The sequence below is a fragment of the Lissotriton vulgaris genome, chromosome 9 (assembly GCF_964263255.1).
Source record: "Lissotriton vulgaris chromosome 9, aLisVul1.2, whole genome shotgun sequence".
NCBI classification, from domain to species: domain Eukaryota; kingdom Metazoa; phylum Chordata; class Amphibia; order Caudata; family Salamandridae; genus Lissotriton; species Lissotriton vulgaris.
Window position 1 is genome coordinate 623,704,502 of NC_141697.1, and position 19,518 is coordinate 623,724,019.

Consider the following 19,518-nt stretch of genomic DNA (forward strand, 5'->3'; position numbering starts at 1 on the left):
GCCATGTCCGCCGCTCCTCGTCGCGCTTCTGGACGCCGCTCCTCCCCGCGCTCCTGACCTGAGCACGGACGTCACGGCCGGCGCTACTTCGGAGGGACTACTTTTTTTATATAAATTGTTTAAATAACGTTTTCTTTTCAAATGTATATAGCCTATAACCATCTACACACCCTGACAATTCCAACGGTGTATCGGGTGTGTGGATTTGTGCTGTGGTTCCCGAGTTTACCCGCCTCAAAGGCTGAAAGTTCTTCCTTTAGTATAGTAGTATAGATACATTTTTTAAATAATGTTTTTTTTTTTTTACATAGCCTATAACCATCTACACACCCTGACGATTCCAATGGTCCCGATGTAGGTAATTCCTATTTACCTACTCTAAAATACCGAATCATACCGAATCGGTATTTAAGAGTCGTTAATTAGGATGCGGGCAGATGTAGGTAATTCTTATTTTAGAATTACCGAATCTTACAGAGAAGGTGGGGCAGGGTTAGCTATTTTACAGATTGTGCTGAAAGTTTGTTCAGGCCTCTTTTGTGCAGCAAAAACAATCTGATATATCCTGAGCTAAGTTTCAACAACAATCAATGTTCATAATAAATCAAAGTTGACAGAATCTTCTTATATTCTTCATTTATTTTTCTTATTCAATGATGATCTTCACACTCGAGCTTAGCCAACACATGTTTCGTCTTTCGTGGTAACAACCACAGACTTCGTTAGGGCTAGAATGTTAAAATACACACAGTCAATATATCAAAACATATGCTGCATGTATCCTACCTCATCATAAATTACACAAAAACCAAATCAAGGGACTAAGTGACATTATGATAACCAGAACAAACCACCAAAGAGATATCTAAAAACACCAAAAGTGCAACGGATGAAAAAAGGTGCAGATAGATCACTAAGTCATTCTATTTTTATTAAGGGTGGGCGTAGTTCGCGAAGTAGCGCTACGCAAAGCTACGCGAAGTGCACTTCACACTACGCGAACTTCACGTAGCACTACGCGAGCTGCGTAGTAGCATGTTCGCACTGTGCAAGATGCGTTTTCAATGATTGCACAGTGCAGACAAGCATCCGGCACTGTGCAATCATTGAAAACGGCATCTTGCGCAGTGCGAGCTGTAGTTTTCTGCTTCTCGAGTAGAATATTACTCGAGCTGCAGCTTTCTCAACACGAACTGGTAGTTTCTCATTGAGAAACCTTACCTCCCCGCGTTGAGAATCTCGCCGGGATGTCATTTTGCTTGCTCGCAGTCGCGAACATGACGTTCAGGACCGCGAACAAGCAAAAAATGAGCGCTGCACTACTTTACGCTGCACTACGCGTGTTCGCACTGTGCTACGTGCAGCTCGCGTAGTGCGAAGTTGCGCAAACTTCGCAAACTCCGCGAGCTTAGCGTAGTGCTTCGCACCAGGCTGCACATGGGTTTTAATGTTATTAGAGATTGACATATTTACAGCACTACGAGTCTTTGAGATCGTTGTGTCTTTCTGGATAAAATGTTGATTTATCTGGATAACTTATATTAACTGAATCCCCTGACTCATTTTTGTGCTATATCTATTTTAAGGAATACTCCTCTGTATCTAATGAGGGACCCATTTGATAATAATACATTTTACGCGATAATGCTTCTGAATTTTGAATACTTAATAGAATTTTACTGATAGACTCGGTGTTTATACATACAAGTTATTTTTTTTAAAAAGATCTCTTACTTGTATACTATAGATTTTCTCAACTATGGATAGATGAGTATTCGTCTTATTTTTTGACAGGTTCGATGTTGATTGATTATTGACAGAACTAGATTAGGAAAGGCCACACACCTTTACGGTTAATTCGACATAGTGCAAGTGAGTCTTATAAATTTTTTCTATTCGTGAATAGGAGTCTACTTGTCTTTAGCCCTATCCCACGCTATAATCATAAGTGGTTCTGTTCCATAGAATCGCTACAACTGGAATGCTCCTTATTTAATGTACCTAAGTCTACTTATTGCTTTAACTCTACTCTTTGAAAGAATTAGGTGAGTTCTGCCAGTATGATGACCTTTCTCTCTCTTTTCTTGCATGTGTAGTTAACATGTGGGGTTTATATGTGGCTAGTTTTTAATATCACCCCTAGTTAATAAGGCATGGTACTTTGTGATACCCACTATTTTTCTTTTCATTCATGGCAACCTACACTTTATGCTTGGCCATTAGGATACCTTTTGGTGGTCTCTTTTTTATTTGTCTTTTTATAAAGATAGAATGACTTAGTAATCTATCTGCACCTTTTCTCATCCGTTGCACTTTTGGTGTTTTAGATATCTCTTTGGTGGCTTGTTCTGGTTATCATAATGTCACTTAGTCCTTTGATTTGGATGTTGTGTAATTTATGATGAGGTATGATTTACATGCAGTATATGTTTTTATATATTGACTGTGTGTATAGTAACATTGTAGCCCTAACGAAGTCTGTGGTTGTTCCCACGAAAGACGAAACATGTGTTGGCTAGGCTCGAGTGTGAAGATCATCATTGAATAAGAAAAATAAATGAAGAATATAAGAAGATTCCGTCGACTTTGATTTATTATGAACATTGATTGTTGTTGAAACTTAGCTCAGGATATATCAGATTATGTTTGCTTATAGTGGTGAATTTTTTATTCACTCTATTTGGTTGATGGTAGATGGCCATCACCTTATCCTTTGAGCTTGGAGACTGTAAATGATCCTACTAATCACTACCCTGCGCAACTTTCACCCAGCCATCTGTTCGTGTATGCTTTGCTCTTTTGTGCAGCAATTAGTTCCTGCTGGGCGAATGAGGATTGGGTCTTGATGATGTTTTTGTCCAATCTTTTCGCTGTGGCAGACATTCCGCTGGGGTGCACCCGAATGCAACTCATGCGCAGTACGGATGGCCCCCAGCTGTCTGACGCGTATGCCCACCACTACGTCGGATGACCGGGGGCCGTCTGACCCATCAAAAAGGCTAAAGTTTTCATTTTATTTGTCTTGTTTTCAGATTGGGAATGATTGTTTTATTCAACTTTCCAAAGTTCTTATTTCTTTCATTTGGTCATTGTGGTTTGATAATCATTTTTTTATTTTCTTTTTCCGCCTCAGTGGAGGGACTGCCTTTTCTAAGGCAATTTCGGGTTGCTTTTAGTAATTTAGTGTTAGTTGATTTATATCTCTTTTTGAATTTATTGTGTACCTTTATGCGTAATTAGGTTGCTATTTTCCCCTCTAAACTGGGGCGGGCATAAATTGCATAATGCTGTGTAGTAGTGTAATCACAAAGGATTACACACAAATCTAGTGAGATTATGAGGAATATATGCCAGACAATTTATCATTTAGTACTATTTTTTAAGTACAAAAACGCCCCCATGTTTTCAAAATGGATGAGAGGATGTTATGTTATGTTATTTTAATTTGTACAGCGCACAGCTTCTCGGAAGTGTCCCGGCGCTTACAGCAAAAAGGCAAAAGAATCACAATTAACCAATTAAAACAGTAGAGTTTTTAAGGCTTTCCTAAACAGAAGAGGATCATGGGTGGCCCTCAAAGCCAAGGGCAATGCATTCCAGGCCAAACAAGCTTTGCGCACAAAGGAGTTTCCCCCCAGTCGCTGACGCTTAAACTGCATCAGCAGCTGAGAAGAGGAACGCAACTGTCTCCCTGATATGTAAAAAGCAAGTCTCTTCTGCAAATAGATGGGGCCGAGACCGTAAATGGCCCGTTGCACAATTGACAGCATTTTAAATTTCAGGCGGGTTTGGACAGGAAGCCAGTGTAATGACCGTAGATGTGCCCGCACACTGTGCTTGGATGACAATCCCCCAAAAAGTCTGGCAGCCGAGTTTTGTACCACTTGTAATTTCTTCACAAGATAACCTAGGCTGCCTAATAGGAGGGAGTTGCCGTAATCCAAGCAAGAAGGAATAAGTGCACGAACAACCGTCTCTCTGGCCATACTCAGCAAGAGAGGAAGAAACTTTCTTAAACTTTTCAGCACTCCAAAACAGGTGCCAGCCAGTTTTTTTTACAAAATTCAGATTCTCATTGAACCAGATGCCAAGGTTTTTGGCGGCACTGTTATTCTCAGTCGGGCGAGGAAAGCCCGAAGGCCAGAATCTCTCTCTGAAATCCGGTGCAAAAGAACCAAACAGCAGTACTTCCAACTTTCCTTCGTTACATTTTAGCTGCGCATGGCCAGCCAATGAAAGACCGACGACAAGCACTGATGGGGTCTCGTAACCGAGTCATCCTCCTTGATCCAGGTAAACAGCAGCTGGGTATCATCAGCATAGGCCATTACCTTAGCCCCCAATGACTCCGCCAGGAAAATCAATGGAGTCACGTAGATGTTAAATAAAAGAGGGCTAAGCGATGACCCCTGCGGTACCCCGGTGGATACCCTAATGGGCATAGAGGCACACGGAGGGAGCCATACCTGCTGCAGCCTTCCTTCCAAGAAAGAGTTGATCCATTGCAAAACCGTCCTAGAGATTCCTATTTCAGATAAGCGATCAAGGAGCATGGCGTGCATTCTGCGCTGAGAAATAGAGCCAAAGACAACAGGAAACAAACAGTGAGTGCAAGCAGTCGCTCACGCTAGCTAAATGTGCACTTGGGGTAGTATTCACCCCAACTTACTACCAACATTTTGCACTAGTTTCTTAGCTCAAAATGCACCCTTGCATCCAAAATGGATGCAAGGATATTTATTGCTAAGGAATAGCCCTAAATGCAACAGAGCACATATAGCGAGCTTGAGCAGCTGCTCACGCTTGATAAATGCAACTCGATGTAGGATTTCTTTAACCCCAAATGACTCCTAATTACGCAAATAGGCATAATTGTGTTATTATCAGTAATTTGGCGCCAAAGAGTAACGCGGAATTACAAAATTACTCTGATTATTCCGGATTAATTGAAATTCCGCAAAGCCTACTCGCAAACTTTTTATCAATATTTTTCAGGTTTCTGTGGATTGACATGCCTTTTCATCATACTTTGGCAAGGGGATGTCGAATGGATTCTATCAGTTGCGTCACCAGTTGATTATTACTGGTATTTTCGTTTTTAGTTCAGCTTCTTTCATGCTTGTAAAGTCTAAGTAGAAACCTCTAATATTTGTGTGTTTAGTGTAGAATTATTTGAGGCTGTCTTCTTCCAGGAATGCCACCATTGTGTGGCTGTTGTGTCATAGAGGCCTCCCCAGTAAATATATTCCAAAGCGTGATCACATTTGTAACTTTGCATTATGGCTGCAGAATTTAGGTCTGGACCTCAACCACATTTTCCAAATTGAAGTGGCCATTTACCCTGCTGCTGGCGAAAAGGTACATAACCTCTGCTATTTACCTAGAAGCTGGCAAAATAGTGCATAATCTCTGCTGTTTAACCCGCCAAAGAACTCCAGACAGTGGTAAGGTAGTGGTCATTTTGTAATGAAGATGCAACAAGTGTGAAGTATTTGTGAAGTATTTGAAAGTCAGTGTATATACTCATGTGCAATGAGTTTATACAAAGGTAAACACTTGAATTAAGCTAATCTGTTTACATATCAAAAAACAGTCAAATCAATTTTGAATAATACATTTATGTGTTTTAATATCCAAATAAGAAATGGAGGAATCAAACTTCTATTTCATGAGCTTCGAGATATGCAACACATACTTTGTGCTGCTGTCTGGGGGTATTTGTCTGTCTGCAAAGAATAATGAGTATGGTTTTAAAACATATTACATAAATATGACATTTACTCATGAGAATAAATCTTTTTTAATGATTTTTGAAAGCTTTTTGGGCCTCTTATGGAAGGCCTTGTGCTAGCTTTAGGCTTATTTTTAAGCTGGGCTGTGTTTGCTGAGTATTTCCAAACTGGGCAACACAGTAGCAGTCGATGAGCAGCAGCATGCAAGTAATGCAGAGAGATAGATGGTATATGGCTTTAGAAATAAGGACACGTTTAGCAGGTAATTGGTGCTTGGGGGCACAGTGCTTTGGGACACTTCCAGGAGGTAATTGAATGAGACACAGTTATGGGGCATGAGGCTTCTGTGGAATGAGGAATTGAAGGCAGGAGTCAGGTAATTATGCATCTGGGTACTTCACAACAGGAGTTCACTCTGCTGCTAGTGGATAAACATACTTCTTCATACTATTTACTCAGCAGAGTGGGTATCAGACATAGATGCGTATTGGTCCCATGTCATGAGTGACATCTTCAGCCACACTGACATTTTAGTCACTGGCACAATGTATTTGCTGCCTGTGAATAAACACACATTTGCATACAATTCATCGAGCAGAGTGAATTTTAGGTATGGATTCTTATTGGTCCCATGGCATGAGTGGCACCCAAGGCACCAGGGACCAGTACCAGAAGACCTGGTACATGAGCACCAGACAAACAAGTACCAGACCTTAGACCAGGACTACATGGAACAGGAGAGCCAGAAGGATTAGAAACAGACAAACCAGGGGAAAAGATACGCCAGGGGATAACAATTAGGGTGAGGGGCATGGAATGGTACAGGACTAGGAGCCTATCAAACAGGAGACTCAGGATACAAAGGGCTAGTTGCAGGAAAACATGAGACTGATGATCAAATAGATCAAGAATGACATAGCCAGGGATTTCTACTGCTGGCTTGAACAGGATATCAAGGAACATCAGAACTAGGAAAGTCTTGGCTGAACGTGGCGGGCCAGGACAAGGTATTGCTGCACCATGAGATTAAGGAGCAGGAGGAGTATGGCCAGGAGGATCAGGACCAGATTGAAGAGGACTGCGACGATCAGGACATAGAGGGCAGTGGCCAGCAATACCAGGAAACCAGGATAAGCAGGACAGGGACTAGGAAGACCAAGGCAAAGACTAAGAGGGCTAGGACACGAGAGGCCAGATGGGCCAAGACCTGCGGTACCAGGAGGAGAAGGTGAGCAGAGCCAAGAGAACCAGAATGGAACTGAACCAAATGGACCATGCCTGGGGGAGCCAAGAAGGGCCAGGATGGCCAAAAGAAGGGTTTATGATACCAAGCACAATAGGATTAGAAGGACCATCATGACCAGGACCATGAATACCTATGCTAGGAGTTTTACTGAACCGTGTCACTGGAACTAGGCCCAATAGAAACCAAACTATAAGAATTAGGACCACGAGGATCAGGGCACATAATCTCAAAAGGAAATGGATTATGGATAACAAGAATAACATGCCCATAGCCAGGAGTGCCAGGGTGTTGTAATTTGACAATGACTGGGTTAGCGTTAAGCTTCTGCTACACGTATTTTCCTTATCTTGGCCTTAGTGTTAACTGCCATTTTGTATGTTACGGCGACCATTTTAGAGAATGAGCCGCCTCGTGGTCAGCGTGCCCTTTAGTCCTTTGTCCGTACCACTGACCACTTGAGTTTGCCCAGCAACAGGCTATTTTTAGTAACAGTCAATCCCGCACATGCGCAGTTCCGACTGACCAGTCATCATTTAGGAATGTTCCGCTAAACTGACCAGTGGTATTGTAGCTCCTCCCATGAGTTGGCTGTGTTCCAAAAATGACCATATATGTACCGAAAACTCTGTCACCATGTACCTCCCAACTTTTAATGTCTGTAAAACTGTATAAAAGAAGGACTTACACCGATGTTCGGGGTGATACTTCTTGCATTGCCGAAGGGTGCTGTAGGAATGTACCACCACCCCATGGGGTCTTAATAAACTTGTCTTTTGTACTTTTCAGTTTCCGTGCCAACAGTTCTTTTGGTGTAGTGGGTATTCTGCGGAGTATGTAGGCCTTGGGAACCCAATACCACAAGGGAGGTGAGACCAGGGACATAGGCAATCAGAGCCTGAAGGATAAGTTATAAGAGGACCAGGAAATAAAGGACAAGGAATACCGAGAAACTCGGGACAAAAAGGGTCAGGGTCTTGAGTACCAGGACTAGGAGGACCAGGCTGAGAAAGAAAAGGAGGATCCGGACCAATCACATTAGGCCCTGAATGACCATACCTTGGAGGTCTGGGCCGCAGGGCTAGGAACAAGATGACCAGGAAGATGGGGAACACAATGGCCAGGCCCAGGACAACCAGAGCAAGGTGGAGCATGATCGTTTGGTGAGAAAAAATAAGGGTAAAGAGCATGAGGATCGGGACCATATCTTTAGAGCATAGGATGTTTAGGAGTATGAGGTTTATGGCCAGTACAAACAGGGAACCAGATTAAGCAAGGAATATGTGAGAGCCAGTACCAAGAATAACAGAAGGACCAGAGTCAGGAGGACCAGGACCAGAGCAAAGAGGATTAGAAGAATCAGCAGTAAGAAGACCAGCAACAGGCCTAGGAGTGCCACTGGGACCATGACAGTAGGACCAGGCCTGGAGTACCCCATGGAGCAGAAAAAGCAGGACTTAAGCATTCTAGACCAGGGTGAGGAAGATCAGGAGCATCAGAACAGCAAGAACCAGGAAGACTAAGGGGACTGGACCTGGATGTCCAGGAAGACAAGGGGCAAAGTGATGAGTTTCAACAGGACCTAGATAAGGAGAACCATGACCATGGGGGCCCAGATGACTGTGTGCAGTGCCAGAAGGACCATGAAGACAAGGGATAGGGTCAGGAGGATCCAAACCAGGAAGACAAAGACTAACCGCCTGATTCATGAAGCAAAATTGCGCCCGCAATCGCTGCGAAAATGCAATTGCGGGCGCAATATCCGTAATCGGCATTCAACATGAAAATAGCGAATTCGCAAACACATAATAGCGAATTCGCAATTATATTTGCAGAGGGGGAGGAGCCAAGATGGCGGCCGAGACGGACGTGTAGTCGCCCGGCTCCCCGAGACTGTAACCTTTGTACTAATATCCTGATCTCCAGCCTGATATATTATTAGCGCAGAAATATGAGGGAAGCGCGCTGATGCCGGTGATGTGTCTCCGGTGTTCCTGCCCGCCCGCAGTGAGGTGTTTCTGGACCCTGGAGTGATCGCTCGCTGCACGGAGCAGAGTCCCGGACCCGGACCCCGTTTGGCTGAGCACGGCCGATTCCGGTCGGTGCTCCTGTAGCCTGCCTCACGCCCGGTTCGCCTGCCATTCTCTGCCTGCCTGCATCTCGCTGGCGCCCCAGCCCAGAAATCTGCTGAGTAACTGCGGCACGACCGATTGAGGGTCCGTACCGCTATTCCTGCTTCGAGGGACGCTGAGGTGAGCCGCGCTGTCCTCATTCCTGTCGGTGCGGTCCCAGCTGCCGCGGCTCACCATTGGGACTTCTCCTGCCTGGGCCTGCACGAGGGGGGCGTTTGTAGCTGGCTAAGCGCACTTGGGGAGCCCTGATCCTGTTGGGGGGCTCTACCCTCACTCCCCACCGCGAACCTTGTTTGAGTGGCCGGTGCGCCCCGCGCTGCAACATGGCGGCCATTCCCCCTGTACTATCGGTGGGCCCCGCATCGGCCCCGGACTGGGTCGCCCGGCATTGTCCTGGAAGGTGCGTGGAAAACCCGGGTGGACCCCGGGCCGTGGGTATTGAAGATCGCCCGCCTATTTACACCCTTGCCTCTGTTGTTGGGGCGCTTGCGGACCTGATGCAGGAATGGCGTGCTTGCTCTAGCGCACTCAGCGCGAAGTTGGAGGTGACAGCTCTCGGCTTGGAGGGCGCATCGACGGCTAGCTCCCCTCGCAGCGTCGACCGGGCTCCCCCTAATACTACACTTGGAACATTGTTGCAATGTGATTGTACATCGAACCAGCACTCTTGCAGTGGAGATTCTACAGATTCGTTGCTCGCCCCTAGCGCTGGTGATACTTTGTTTCCTATCCTGAAGACTCCTTCATCTTCAGACATTGTTGCACGGTCCTCGTTGCTGCAGCTGCTGACAGAGCCACTACTTCCCATCGTTGGCTATGCCGTGTACGGGGAGACTTTGACTCAGGGGCTTGTGAGGAACCGGGTGGACCTGGTGGTGACTCTCCTTTGTGTTCCAGTCATTCTGTTTGACTCTAAGCGTCCATCTTGTGCTTCGAGGCCTTCTTCTCGCCGGGGGCGGCCATTTTACTCCTTTGTTCTGGCTGGGGCGGTCTTCTTTACGGGGCCGGGATTAGGGGGTCGTTTCAAATCCGGCCAGGGCTAGGACGGTCCTTATTCTTAAGTAACGTTACTGCTGGGCGGGCGGGGACCCGGGGGGAGACGCTTCTTTAATGTGTACTGCACTGACCTACGATGTCCCTCCCCCCCTCTATATTGTATATGAAGATCTGATTCAGGGACTGTGCTGGGGATGGGGGACACTTTCACGCTATTGACTTCGGGAGATATGCTACTGGGTCCACTTTGTGCATCAGAGACTTCCTGACATGTGCTTATCAACAGTTTTGCAATGCTGCTTGTTTATTGTACTGCTTTACCTCGCATGTGACGAGACTTGCTCTATTCTGGGGGGTGGGGAGTTTTTAGCCCACCTGATGTGGTTATGTGCTAGGTGCTGACCCGGAGACCGGGGTGTGACTGACCTTGTTCCTATCCTGGTTCCTATGTCTCCCGAATTTGTTGTTAGACATGGTGTGGAGGCTGTGCAGGGCTGGGGGCTCCGGGTGACTTGATATCGACTGTGCTCCTCCCCACCTTTCTCTTTTTTGGGAGATTAGACTAGTTCACTCTTTTCTCTCTCCCTATAATACAAGTGTTAAGATTTTTCTTCTCTTTTTCATTTCTCTTTCTTCTTCTCTTTTGTCTATATTTCGGGTTCTTTAAAGGGCGACAGGCACTCTGCTGGGGGGGGGGGTAGGCCGTAGCCTCCGCATTGGTGTAGGGTGGGGGGGTAAGAATTTAGGTTTCTTTATTAGTTCTATGGGCCTAATTTTTTCTTTTTTGTTTTCTGCGCTTTCTCATTCTGTTTCGACTCTGGGTCTAAGGTTCGGGTGGGCAGGGAGGGAGTGGCACTAATTGGGGTGCGTGAAAGCTGGGCGATGATTTTACTGTGATTTTGCACCACCAAATTGCTCGCCGTGGTAATTTCCGAGGATGTTTCCAGCTATAATGCCGCTTGCTCATGCTGTGAAGTTAATGTGCTGACCCTACTCTCCTTAGTTTCTCTTCTTCACTGATTTCTCTTATGATAAAAAATACATAAAAAACTTTAAAATTAACCTTCAATTCTCCTTTCCCCGGCGTCAGGACTCTATCCAGTGTGATGCTTATAGACTGCCGGTATTTTGCCTGTAGTAGCTGGGGACCCGTATTGCTCGCACTTGTGCTGACTAAGTATAGTGGCCGGCCTGATGGTTGTAGGCCCGTATTTGTCCTATCTTTTATGCACAATAAAGGTTTTCAAAAATTATAAAAAAAAAAAAAATTATATTTGCAGAATCCCGGTAGGAGAGCATTAGCGATTCGGAAAATGCGACAATCCACGGATTCTGCAAAATAAATAGCGATTTCGCAATACAATCGCAATCGGCATTCATGAAAAATCGCAAATAGCGAAAAACCCAAAAATCGCAGTTTGCGCGGCGCAAATTAAGGACAACTCAAAGCAGGTGGTAACCATAAAAGCCATTAAAAATGTTCTTTTAAAAAACCGTTGGCCAATCAGTAACAGGTTCAGGCCTGACCAATCACACATAAGGACAATCAGCAGCAGCATTAGGAGTTCCACAATGCCAGGAATGCCAGGAATGTACATGGTGGTCAGGCGTCGAAGGCTACAGCGAGCAGCACGGAGGAGACGCAGGATCCAGGACAGGATTTTCTGGGCCAAACCAGAGAGCAGATATATGCAAAATACAGGCTGAATGGGGAAATGATAATGCAGCTAATACAGGACCTTGACCCCCTGATGCAGCACCCAACAAGGCGTACCAATGCAGTGCCTACACATGTGCAGGTATTGTGTAGCCTGCACCTCCTGGCCTCCGGGAGCTTCCAGGGGATAGTAGCGGCTGCTGGGGGGATATCCCAGCCCACCATGTCACGTTGCCTCCAGACTTTTGTTGACGCTATGCTCACTAGGCATGGGCGGAAAATCCGTTCCGCTCGCGGATTTTGCGGATTTTCGGGAAATCCGCAATCCGCGAGATTTTCGAATCTCCCGCAAAATCCGCAAATCCGCGAGCAGCGGATTTTGCTCGCACTGCTCGCACTGTTCGCGTGAGTTCGCGCCCCGCGAATAAGTGCAAAATTGCAGAAATACGATCTTAGCAAAACTGAAAGTAACTACTTACCAGGTTCAAAAGTTCAGGCTCATCATTAGTAGCCATTTCCTGTAGTGCTTCCTGAGGGGCCCCTCCAGAGTTCAGTTGCCAGTTGAAACTATTATGTGACCCTGCTCTGAACCTCAGAATAGTTACACATATGCCACAAAGGTCCTGAATTACAGCTAAGGGAGACAAGCAGGAGCCAGGCTGGAAGTTAAAATCCATTAATCAGCCCCTAATTCATTATTGTCAGTTGGGGCAGGGCAGGTGTTGTAACTAATTTTGCAACAATGAAAGCACTTAGCAAGTGCAAAAGATCACTAATCAGGGCGCACTAAGGAAGCAGGTGCCAGCTAAAAAAATATTCTGTGACACATTAATCAGCCCCAAATTAATTCAGGTCACTTGAGGCAGGGAAGGTGTGCTTTGCTTTGCCGAAAATAATGTACACTGGACAACCAGAGGGTGTGGTGATGAAACAGAGGGTGGCATGGGTGGGCCAGAGGGTGGCATGAGTAGTCAGAGAGTGGCAGTGGTGACAGAGAGTGGCAGTGATGAAGAAGAGTGTCCCAAACAGGCTGGACACGTAGAAACAACAAGTTCGCGAAACTTGCGACCCGACAGGTAAGTTCGCAATTTGCGAAAGTGTACAAAACCCTCGCGAACTGGCAGAAACACGGGCGAACACAAAAAAAAAAAAATCCGCAAATTCGCGGGAATTCGCGGATTTTGCGGATTGCGAATCCGCAAATCCGCAAAATTCGCGAATGCGAGATCCACAAAATTCGCCCATGCTTAATGCTCACCCAGCTACACCGTCACATCAAATTTCCCACCAGCCAACAGGATTTGGACTTGACCAAGCTACAATTCTACAATGTAGCCCATTTTCCACATGTACTCGGATGCATAGACTGTACCCACATCGCCATCTGCCCACCAGCTGCCACGGAGTATATGTTCCGCAATCGCAAGTCCTACCACTCCCTCAACATACAGATGGTCTGCAATGCTAAGACATACATCACTGACATTGTGGCCCAGTACCCAGGGAGTAGCCATGACTCCTTCATATTCCGGCACAGCGGCCTCCACACACGACTGGCCAGGGGAGACTTTGGGGAAGGACACCTACTTGGTAAGTACACTTTGTCGACAATGTCACATTGCTATTAGGTAGCAGCGCAGCACAGGCAATCACCCTCTGCTCCTCTCATTCAGGTGACAGTGGCTACGCCCTCCGTGAATACCTCCTCACCCCATACCTCAACCCTGCTACACCCCAGCAACGGCGCTACAATCTTGCACACATACGGACAAGGAATTGCAAAGAAAGGACATTTGGCCTGCTCAAGAGCAGGTTCCGCATACTGCACAAGACAGGTGGGGCCATGTATTACAGTCCTGCAGTATGCTGCCGCATTGTGGCTGTCTGCGCAATACTACATAACATTGCTACCAAGCGCCGGATACCTGTCGACATCTCTGGCAGTGAATCTGAAGGGGACGACCGGCCACCTGCACATGCGTGCCATGCACGCGGGGAGAACCCAGCTGAAGGCCACAGACGTCGCAACCACATCACAGTGAACAGTTTCTAGTGCACCCTCTTCCCTCACCCCACAAATCACAAATGCATGCAAAATGTAATAATGACACAACGCTAATGTGTGCTGCAAAAATAAATATAATTGTTTCAATCACAATATTGGTACCACTTTAACTTTCTTCTTTACTAACAGTATTACTGCATACTGCTTTGTCAAAGGACAGGGCAGGCTTATACGCAGCCTGTGCCTGTAATAGTCATATGTAGTCAATTGCGCCTCCTGCGCGTACCACCCAAGCACCTCTGAGGCTCATCCTCTTCCGGGGCACGTGTACCTGCCGTGGGCCTGGTGCTGCACCTGAGTGGCCCTACTTGTGAGGCAGAGTGGCTGCTCATGCTGGATGTCCCCTCACTGACATCATCACCCCCAACAGTGGCAGGTAGAGCAGGAGGGTGTAGTGCTGTCACCGCTGTGGTCAGGTGCTCCAGGACCCTGGTCATATCCTCACAGCACTGGATGAGTTGGTGCTGCTGTGCAAGGGACCGCCGCGACAACTGTGATGTTGCATTGCCTGCAACATAATTGGACCTGGTGTAGGCCGCCAGCCGGCTCAAAAGCTGATGGTGGCGCCGGCGTGCTGCGTTGCGCTGAGTTGTCATCCCTGCAGTGTTGGCCTCCATGGCTGCAGTCATGTGGGCCATTCCCTCCCCCACACCTGCCATGGCTGCAGTCATGTTGTCCATGTGGTTCCCCCACACCTGCCATGGCCGCCGTCATGCGGTCCATGCGGTCCCCCACTCCGGCCACATTGCGCCCAATCTTGTACAGCTGTAGCTGTATGGCACCTTGCTGCTGTGCCTGCCGCTGATGAATACGCAACATGCGTCTTTCGACGCTCATTCGCGCCAGCCCCTGTCCATTGCCCCTCCTGCTGATTGCTGCATTGGTGTGCTGGCGAGACCTGCCACGCCTGCTCTGCTGGCCTGACACAGTGGCTGGCCGCTGTGTTGCCGCTGTCGCGGGCCCTGATGTAGTAGCACCAGCTGCTGGTGGTGTCACAGCAGGCGTTGCTGGTGCGGCAGGGACTGGAGGCACACTAGTGGTGGGCCTGGCTGCAGCTGTAGTTGGTGCGGCAGGGAGTGGAGGCACATTAGTCGTGGGCCTGGCTGCGGCTGTAGTTGGTGCGCCAGACGCAGGGGGCACACTAGTCGTGGGCCTGGCTGCGGCTGTAGTTGGTGCGCCAGACGCAGGGGGCACACTGCTGGTGGACCTGGCTGCGGCTGTAGTTGGTGCGCCAGACGCAGGGGGCACACTGCTGGTGGACCTGGCTGCTGGTGTTGTTGCTGCGGCAGGGGCTGGTGCCTGTGTTTGTGGCGGCACCTCCTCCTCCTCCTGGGCCTCCTCATCTATTAGTAGCCTTTCGCTGTCGCTGCTTTCAGCGCCACCTGTGAGGGTAAGTGGACGATCATTAGTTGCAGGTATCTGTCATACGTGCAGTTGCTACATGCATGCTGGGTGACATTCCCTGACTGGCTGTGGCTTTGCGTACTTTGGAACCTGTCTGGCTGCATTGTGGTACTACTGCATTGTGGCCACACTACATGTCCCACAATGCTTCAGGGCATTCCAAATGTGCAACAATGGCATGACTATGGAACATTATGGGAGCCTATATGGTCATGGACATTCATAGGGGACCGGGTCGCAGTCGCATGCCACTTACCTTGGGTGTCTTGGGTGGGGCGGGATGAGTCCAGACGTGTGAATCCAATGCACGCCTCCCTCTCAAGCGTGTCTTCCACTTGGTCCTCCAAGGCTGTGTTTGGACGGACTGTAGGTCCTCCCCCTCCAGTGCCCAATGCCTCTCCAAGGCGCTCCACCACCTTCTCTTTGGCACGACCTCGGAGGTCGTACCATCTTTTTTTAAGTTCGTCGAGTGACCTATCGGCCACACCCACGGAGTTGATGGTGGACGCTATTCGCTGCCAGATCCTCCTTTTTTCCTGCTCCGGCACCCTCCTGGAGTCTTTGCCAAACAGTTTGGAGTGGTTGGCCACCACCCCTTCTATCAAATGCTGCAGCTCCTGTTCTGAAAATTTCAGCTTCCTCTTCCGCCCTGTGGTGTTGCTGGGGCCAGGAACAGCTTCCTCAGACATGGCAGCAATGTTGTTGCAGAGTAGGAATCAACAGTAGAATAGCAGGAGCTCTCCCACTTGCTCACTCGAGGTCAGCCTCACTGTGGTGAATGGGGGTGGGAACTGGCTGCTTCCTGGTTGTGATGTCATCACTGTGCTCAAAATGCGACTTCTCATTTTCCCGATCTCGCGATTTTGCGATCTCGCAATTAGCGATATCGCTATTTGCGATATCGCAATCCCGACACGGATGTAGCCGGAAATAGCGATTTTTCTGCGATTTTCGTTAATCGCAAACGGAATTTGCGGCCGCGTGCGAATCGCATTTTATTATCGCTAAACATCATGAATTCCGATTTGCCATTTCTCAATAGCGATTCGCAATTTTTCGCTATTTGAGAATCGCAAATCCCGTTTTTCATGAATCAGGCTGTAAGAGAGCAAGGCCTACGAGAACCAGGACACAAGGGGCCAGGTGAACCAAGGTGACCAGCAGGATCAGCAACTGATGTACTAGGAATCGTATGAGACAGTGAGAAGGGTAAAAATTATCAGCCCAAGAGGACGAGGGTAAAGAGGAACTGGAAGGAAAAGGAAGAGCTAGAAGAAGGGGGCCTGGATGGCCAGAAGTACCAGAATGAAGTGGATTAGGCGTACAGAGACCCAAACAAGGAGGATTAGAAACAACACAGACTGTGAGGACCAGGATTAGGAAGACTAGTGTTAGGCAAACCAGACAGAGTGAGGAAAACTAGGAGAACAGGAACTGGAGAATCTGAAAGAGGTGGCCCTCATGTAGAGGTCACACATGTCAGCTTTGGATACCGGCTTTCCGCAGCGTGATTGTAAGTAGGAAGGCAAGGTCAAATTACTGCCACACACCCGTTGGATGGACTTGTTAGCCACCAGCTGCCTCCCTACGGAGAAGGAGACAAAGTATTCCTCATTGGCTGTGGAGCTTCCTGGTGGAGCCCGCGCGCCCCACCCCGCTCAAAGATGGTTCACTGTGGATTTACTTCACCCTGGAACGCTCCCTAATTGATAAATGTATCAGTTATCCCCAGAGGTTGTGGAGTCCCATGTTTGGGTAGCTGTATGGTGTTTCGAGACACTTATTGTGCTCCGTCTTTCATTTTGTCCTGAAGAGGCCTAAAAGCCAAAGGCCGAAATGCGTTGACACCTCATTCATGAAGTCTCTTGAAGTTTTAAAAAGATGTATTAAGTACATTGTATTCTGTCCTACTACCAGCGAAAGGATTTACATTTTTGGATATACATCGGACTCAAGAGACTATAAGTCAGAGTGATTTTGCAGGAATGTTATGCACAGCCTTCAATATATATGTTTGGAAGATAGGAGAGTTTTTATGGTGATTTTTGTATGACACTATTTGTAATGTTTTTTACTATTTTGTATTGTTATTGTATTTAGGAGGATTTGAATGTTTGATGCACTACACAATACAGTAGTAAGCTTCCGGCATGGAAAAAATGTGAATATAACTATTAGTATTGATTGTATGTTTTCCTGCTTCTCAGTCTCATTTTTCAGGATTAGACATCCAGAGCCAGCAAGACAAAAGCTAGGAGGATCAGGGTAAGAAGGTCCAATGAGATCACATGCAAGCAGAAACAGAAAATCATGTCCCAGCGGCGCAGGAGTATCAAGACCTGGCATATCAAGACAAGGAGGACATGGATGAGGAGAAAAAGGAGGACTAGGACAAGGAGGGCCAGGGTGACAGGACTCAAGATGACCAAGTCCGGTGGCTTGGAACAGAATAGCCTGAACAAGAAGGATCAAGACTAAGCTGACCATTTAGTGCAGAATCAGGATGACAAGGAGCAGGAGGACCAGGGTCAAGAATATCATGACAATTTGGAGGAGGACGAGGAAAACTGGTTGTGGCAGGAACGGGTTGATTAGGCCCATTAAGACCTGGGATCAGACAAGGGAGGATGAGGTGGACTAGGACCAGAAAAAAAGCAGGACCCGGGACAGACCTAAGAGGACCAAAGGGGTCTCAACTAAAGGAACCAAGTGGAGCAGGAGGGCCAGGAACTAGGGTATCAGGACCAGGCTGGCAAGGATCAGGTGGACCATGACAACCTGAGAAACAAGGACACCCAAAGAGGACCTAATAAGGAAGACTATGACCCATAGACACAGTACCAGGTGGAGCACAGCAACAGGGACCAGGGCAACGATAATCAGAATAACTCAAAACAGGAAGACTAGGAGTGCCAGATGTATGAAAACCAAGACAGCAGTGTAAGGTGGTGAAAGACCCAACAGACTAGCAAGATAAGGGTGGGGATCAGTAGTTACAAGATTTTGAGGCCCAGGAAGAGCTAATACAAGGAAGGACCAGGAGCAGGGCTCGAAAGACGGTGGTCAGGAAGGACTAGCACGAGGGACACCATATTCAGGAAACCAGTAACAAGGTAACCAGGAGTATTTGGACCAGGGCCATGATGAGGATCCGAAGGGCCAATGCAACACAGGAGAGAAGGACTTGGAACAGGATGAAGAGGGGGGCCAACCCTGGAAGGGACACCAGGACCTGGAAGAGAAGGAAGAACACCAGGAGCAGGAGGACACCTATGTGATTCAGTGCCACATATGTTAGGATTTCTCTTTTGTAAATGGTTCTTATTCATGTTGTTTATGCTGTCAACCTTTTTTTAGCACATATATAGAACTGGTAAGCAATGTTTCCTCTCATTTTTTTCCTCTGTGTGCGGCAGTGGAGGATCTCTGTGCATTGCAACCATGGCTACGTGCGCCAGGAACCAGACCGCATGAGTGCATCGCCAAATGTCACTAAACGTTTACTTAAAAATGTGAAAAGATGGTGCATTTCGACATATACAGCACCACATTAAGGGTCTTAAAGCAGGTTTGCAAATTGGATAAACAAGCCATGACATGAATTGGTTACACAGACATGTACGCTTCAGGTTTAGAAAAGCACAAGACGCCAACAGTGGTACCATCATAAGATTTTACTAAGTCAGAAACTGCACCTTTCTCTGCTCCGTTCTGCCATTACCCTGATTGTGCACTGCTGTATTCATGTTAATCACAGCCCCTTCATATGCTGTGATTAACATGAATATTGAAGAGAATCCTTTTAATTGCAAAGGGATTCGAAACGCGTCGACCTTGTTATCCCTGAGTGTGTAGACTAATCGATCACAAAATTGTGTTGTAAATGTAAAAAAAATTTCGATGGTCTTATTTCTATGAAAACTATAAAAATCTTTGTATCTCTTCATTTAGTGGATTAGGTTGTACCTGCCATCAAAAATAGAACCTGTGCAGGGCCTAAAACAATTTTTTTTCCCTTCAATCACTTACCCCCCCCTTATTACCATCTGTGGTTGTCTGTCGTCAATATATGTTCACCAATGTTTGTCTGAAATTTTGATTTGTCTTTTGTTCCATTAGTCTGTATTACGTACCCCCTCACTTTCTTGAAACTCCCTTGAGATTTACATTCCCCCTTTAATATCAATCACAAAAGTTTAGTCCATTTTCAAAGCTATCCCAAAATTCTATTTTGTACATGCTTTATCACAACCATTTTTATATGAAGAAAGAAAACAAAAAATAATATA

At 46.9% G+C, this 19,518-nt stretch overlaps 1 protein-coding gene across 1 annotated transcript in view; it reads left to right on the forward strand.

Annotated features, from left to right (window-relative positions):
* The window catches only part of LOC147691980 (cytochrome P450 2G1-like), a 480,027-nt gene that overhangs the window by 228,767 nt on the left and 231,742 nt on the right, over positions 1 to 19,518 (forward strand). The window lies entirely within an intron of this gene.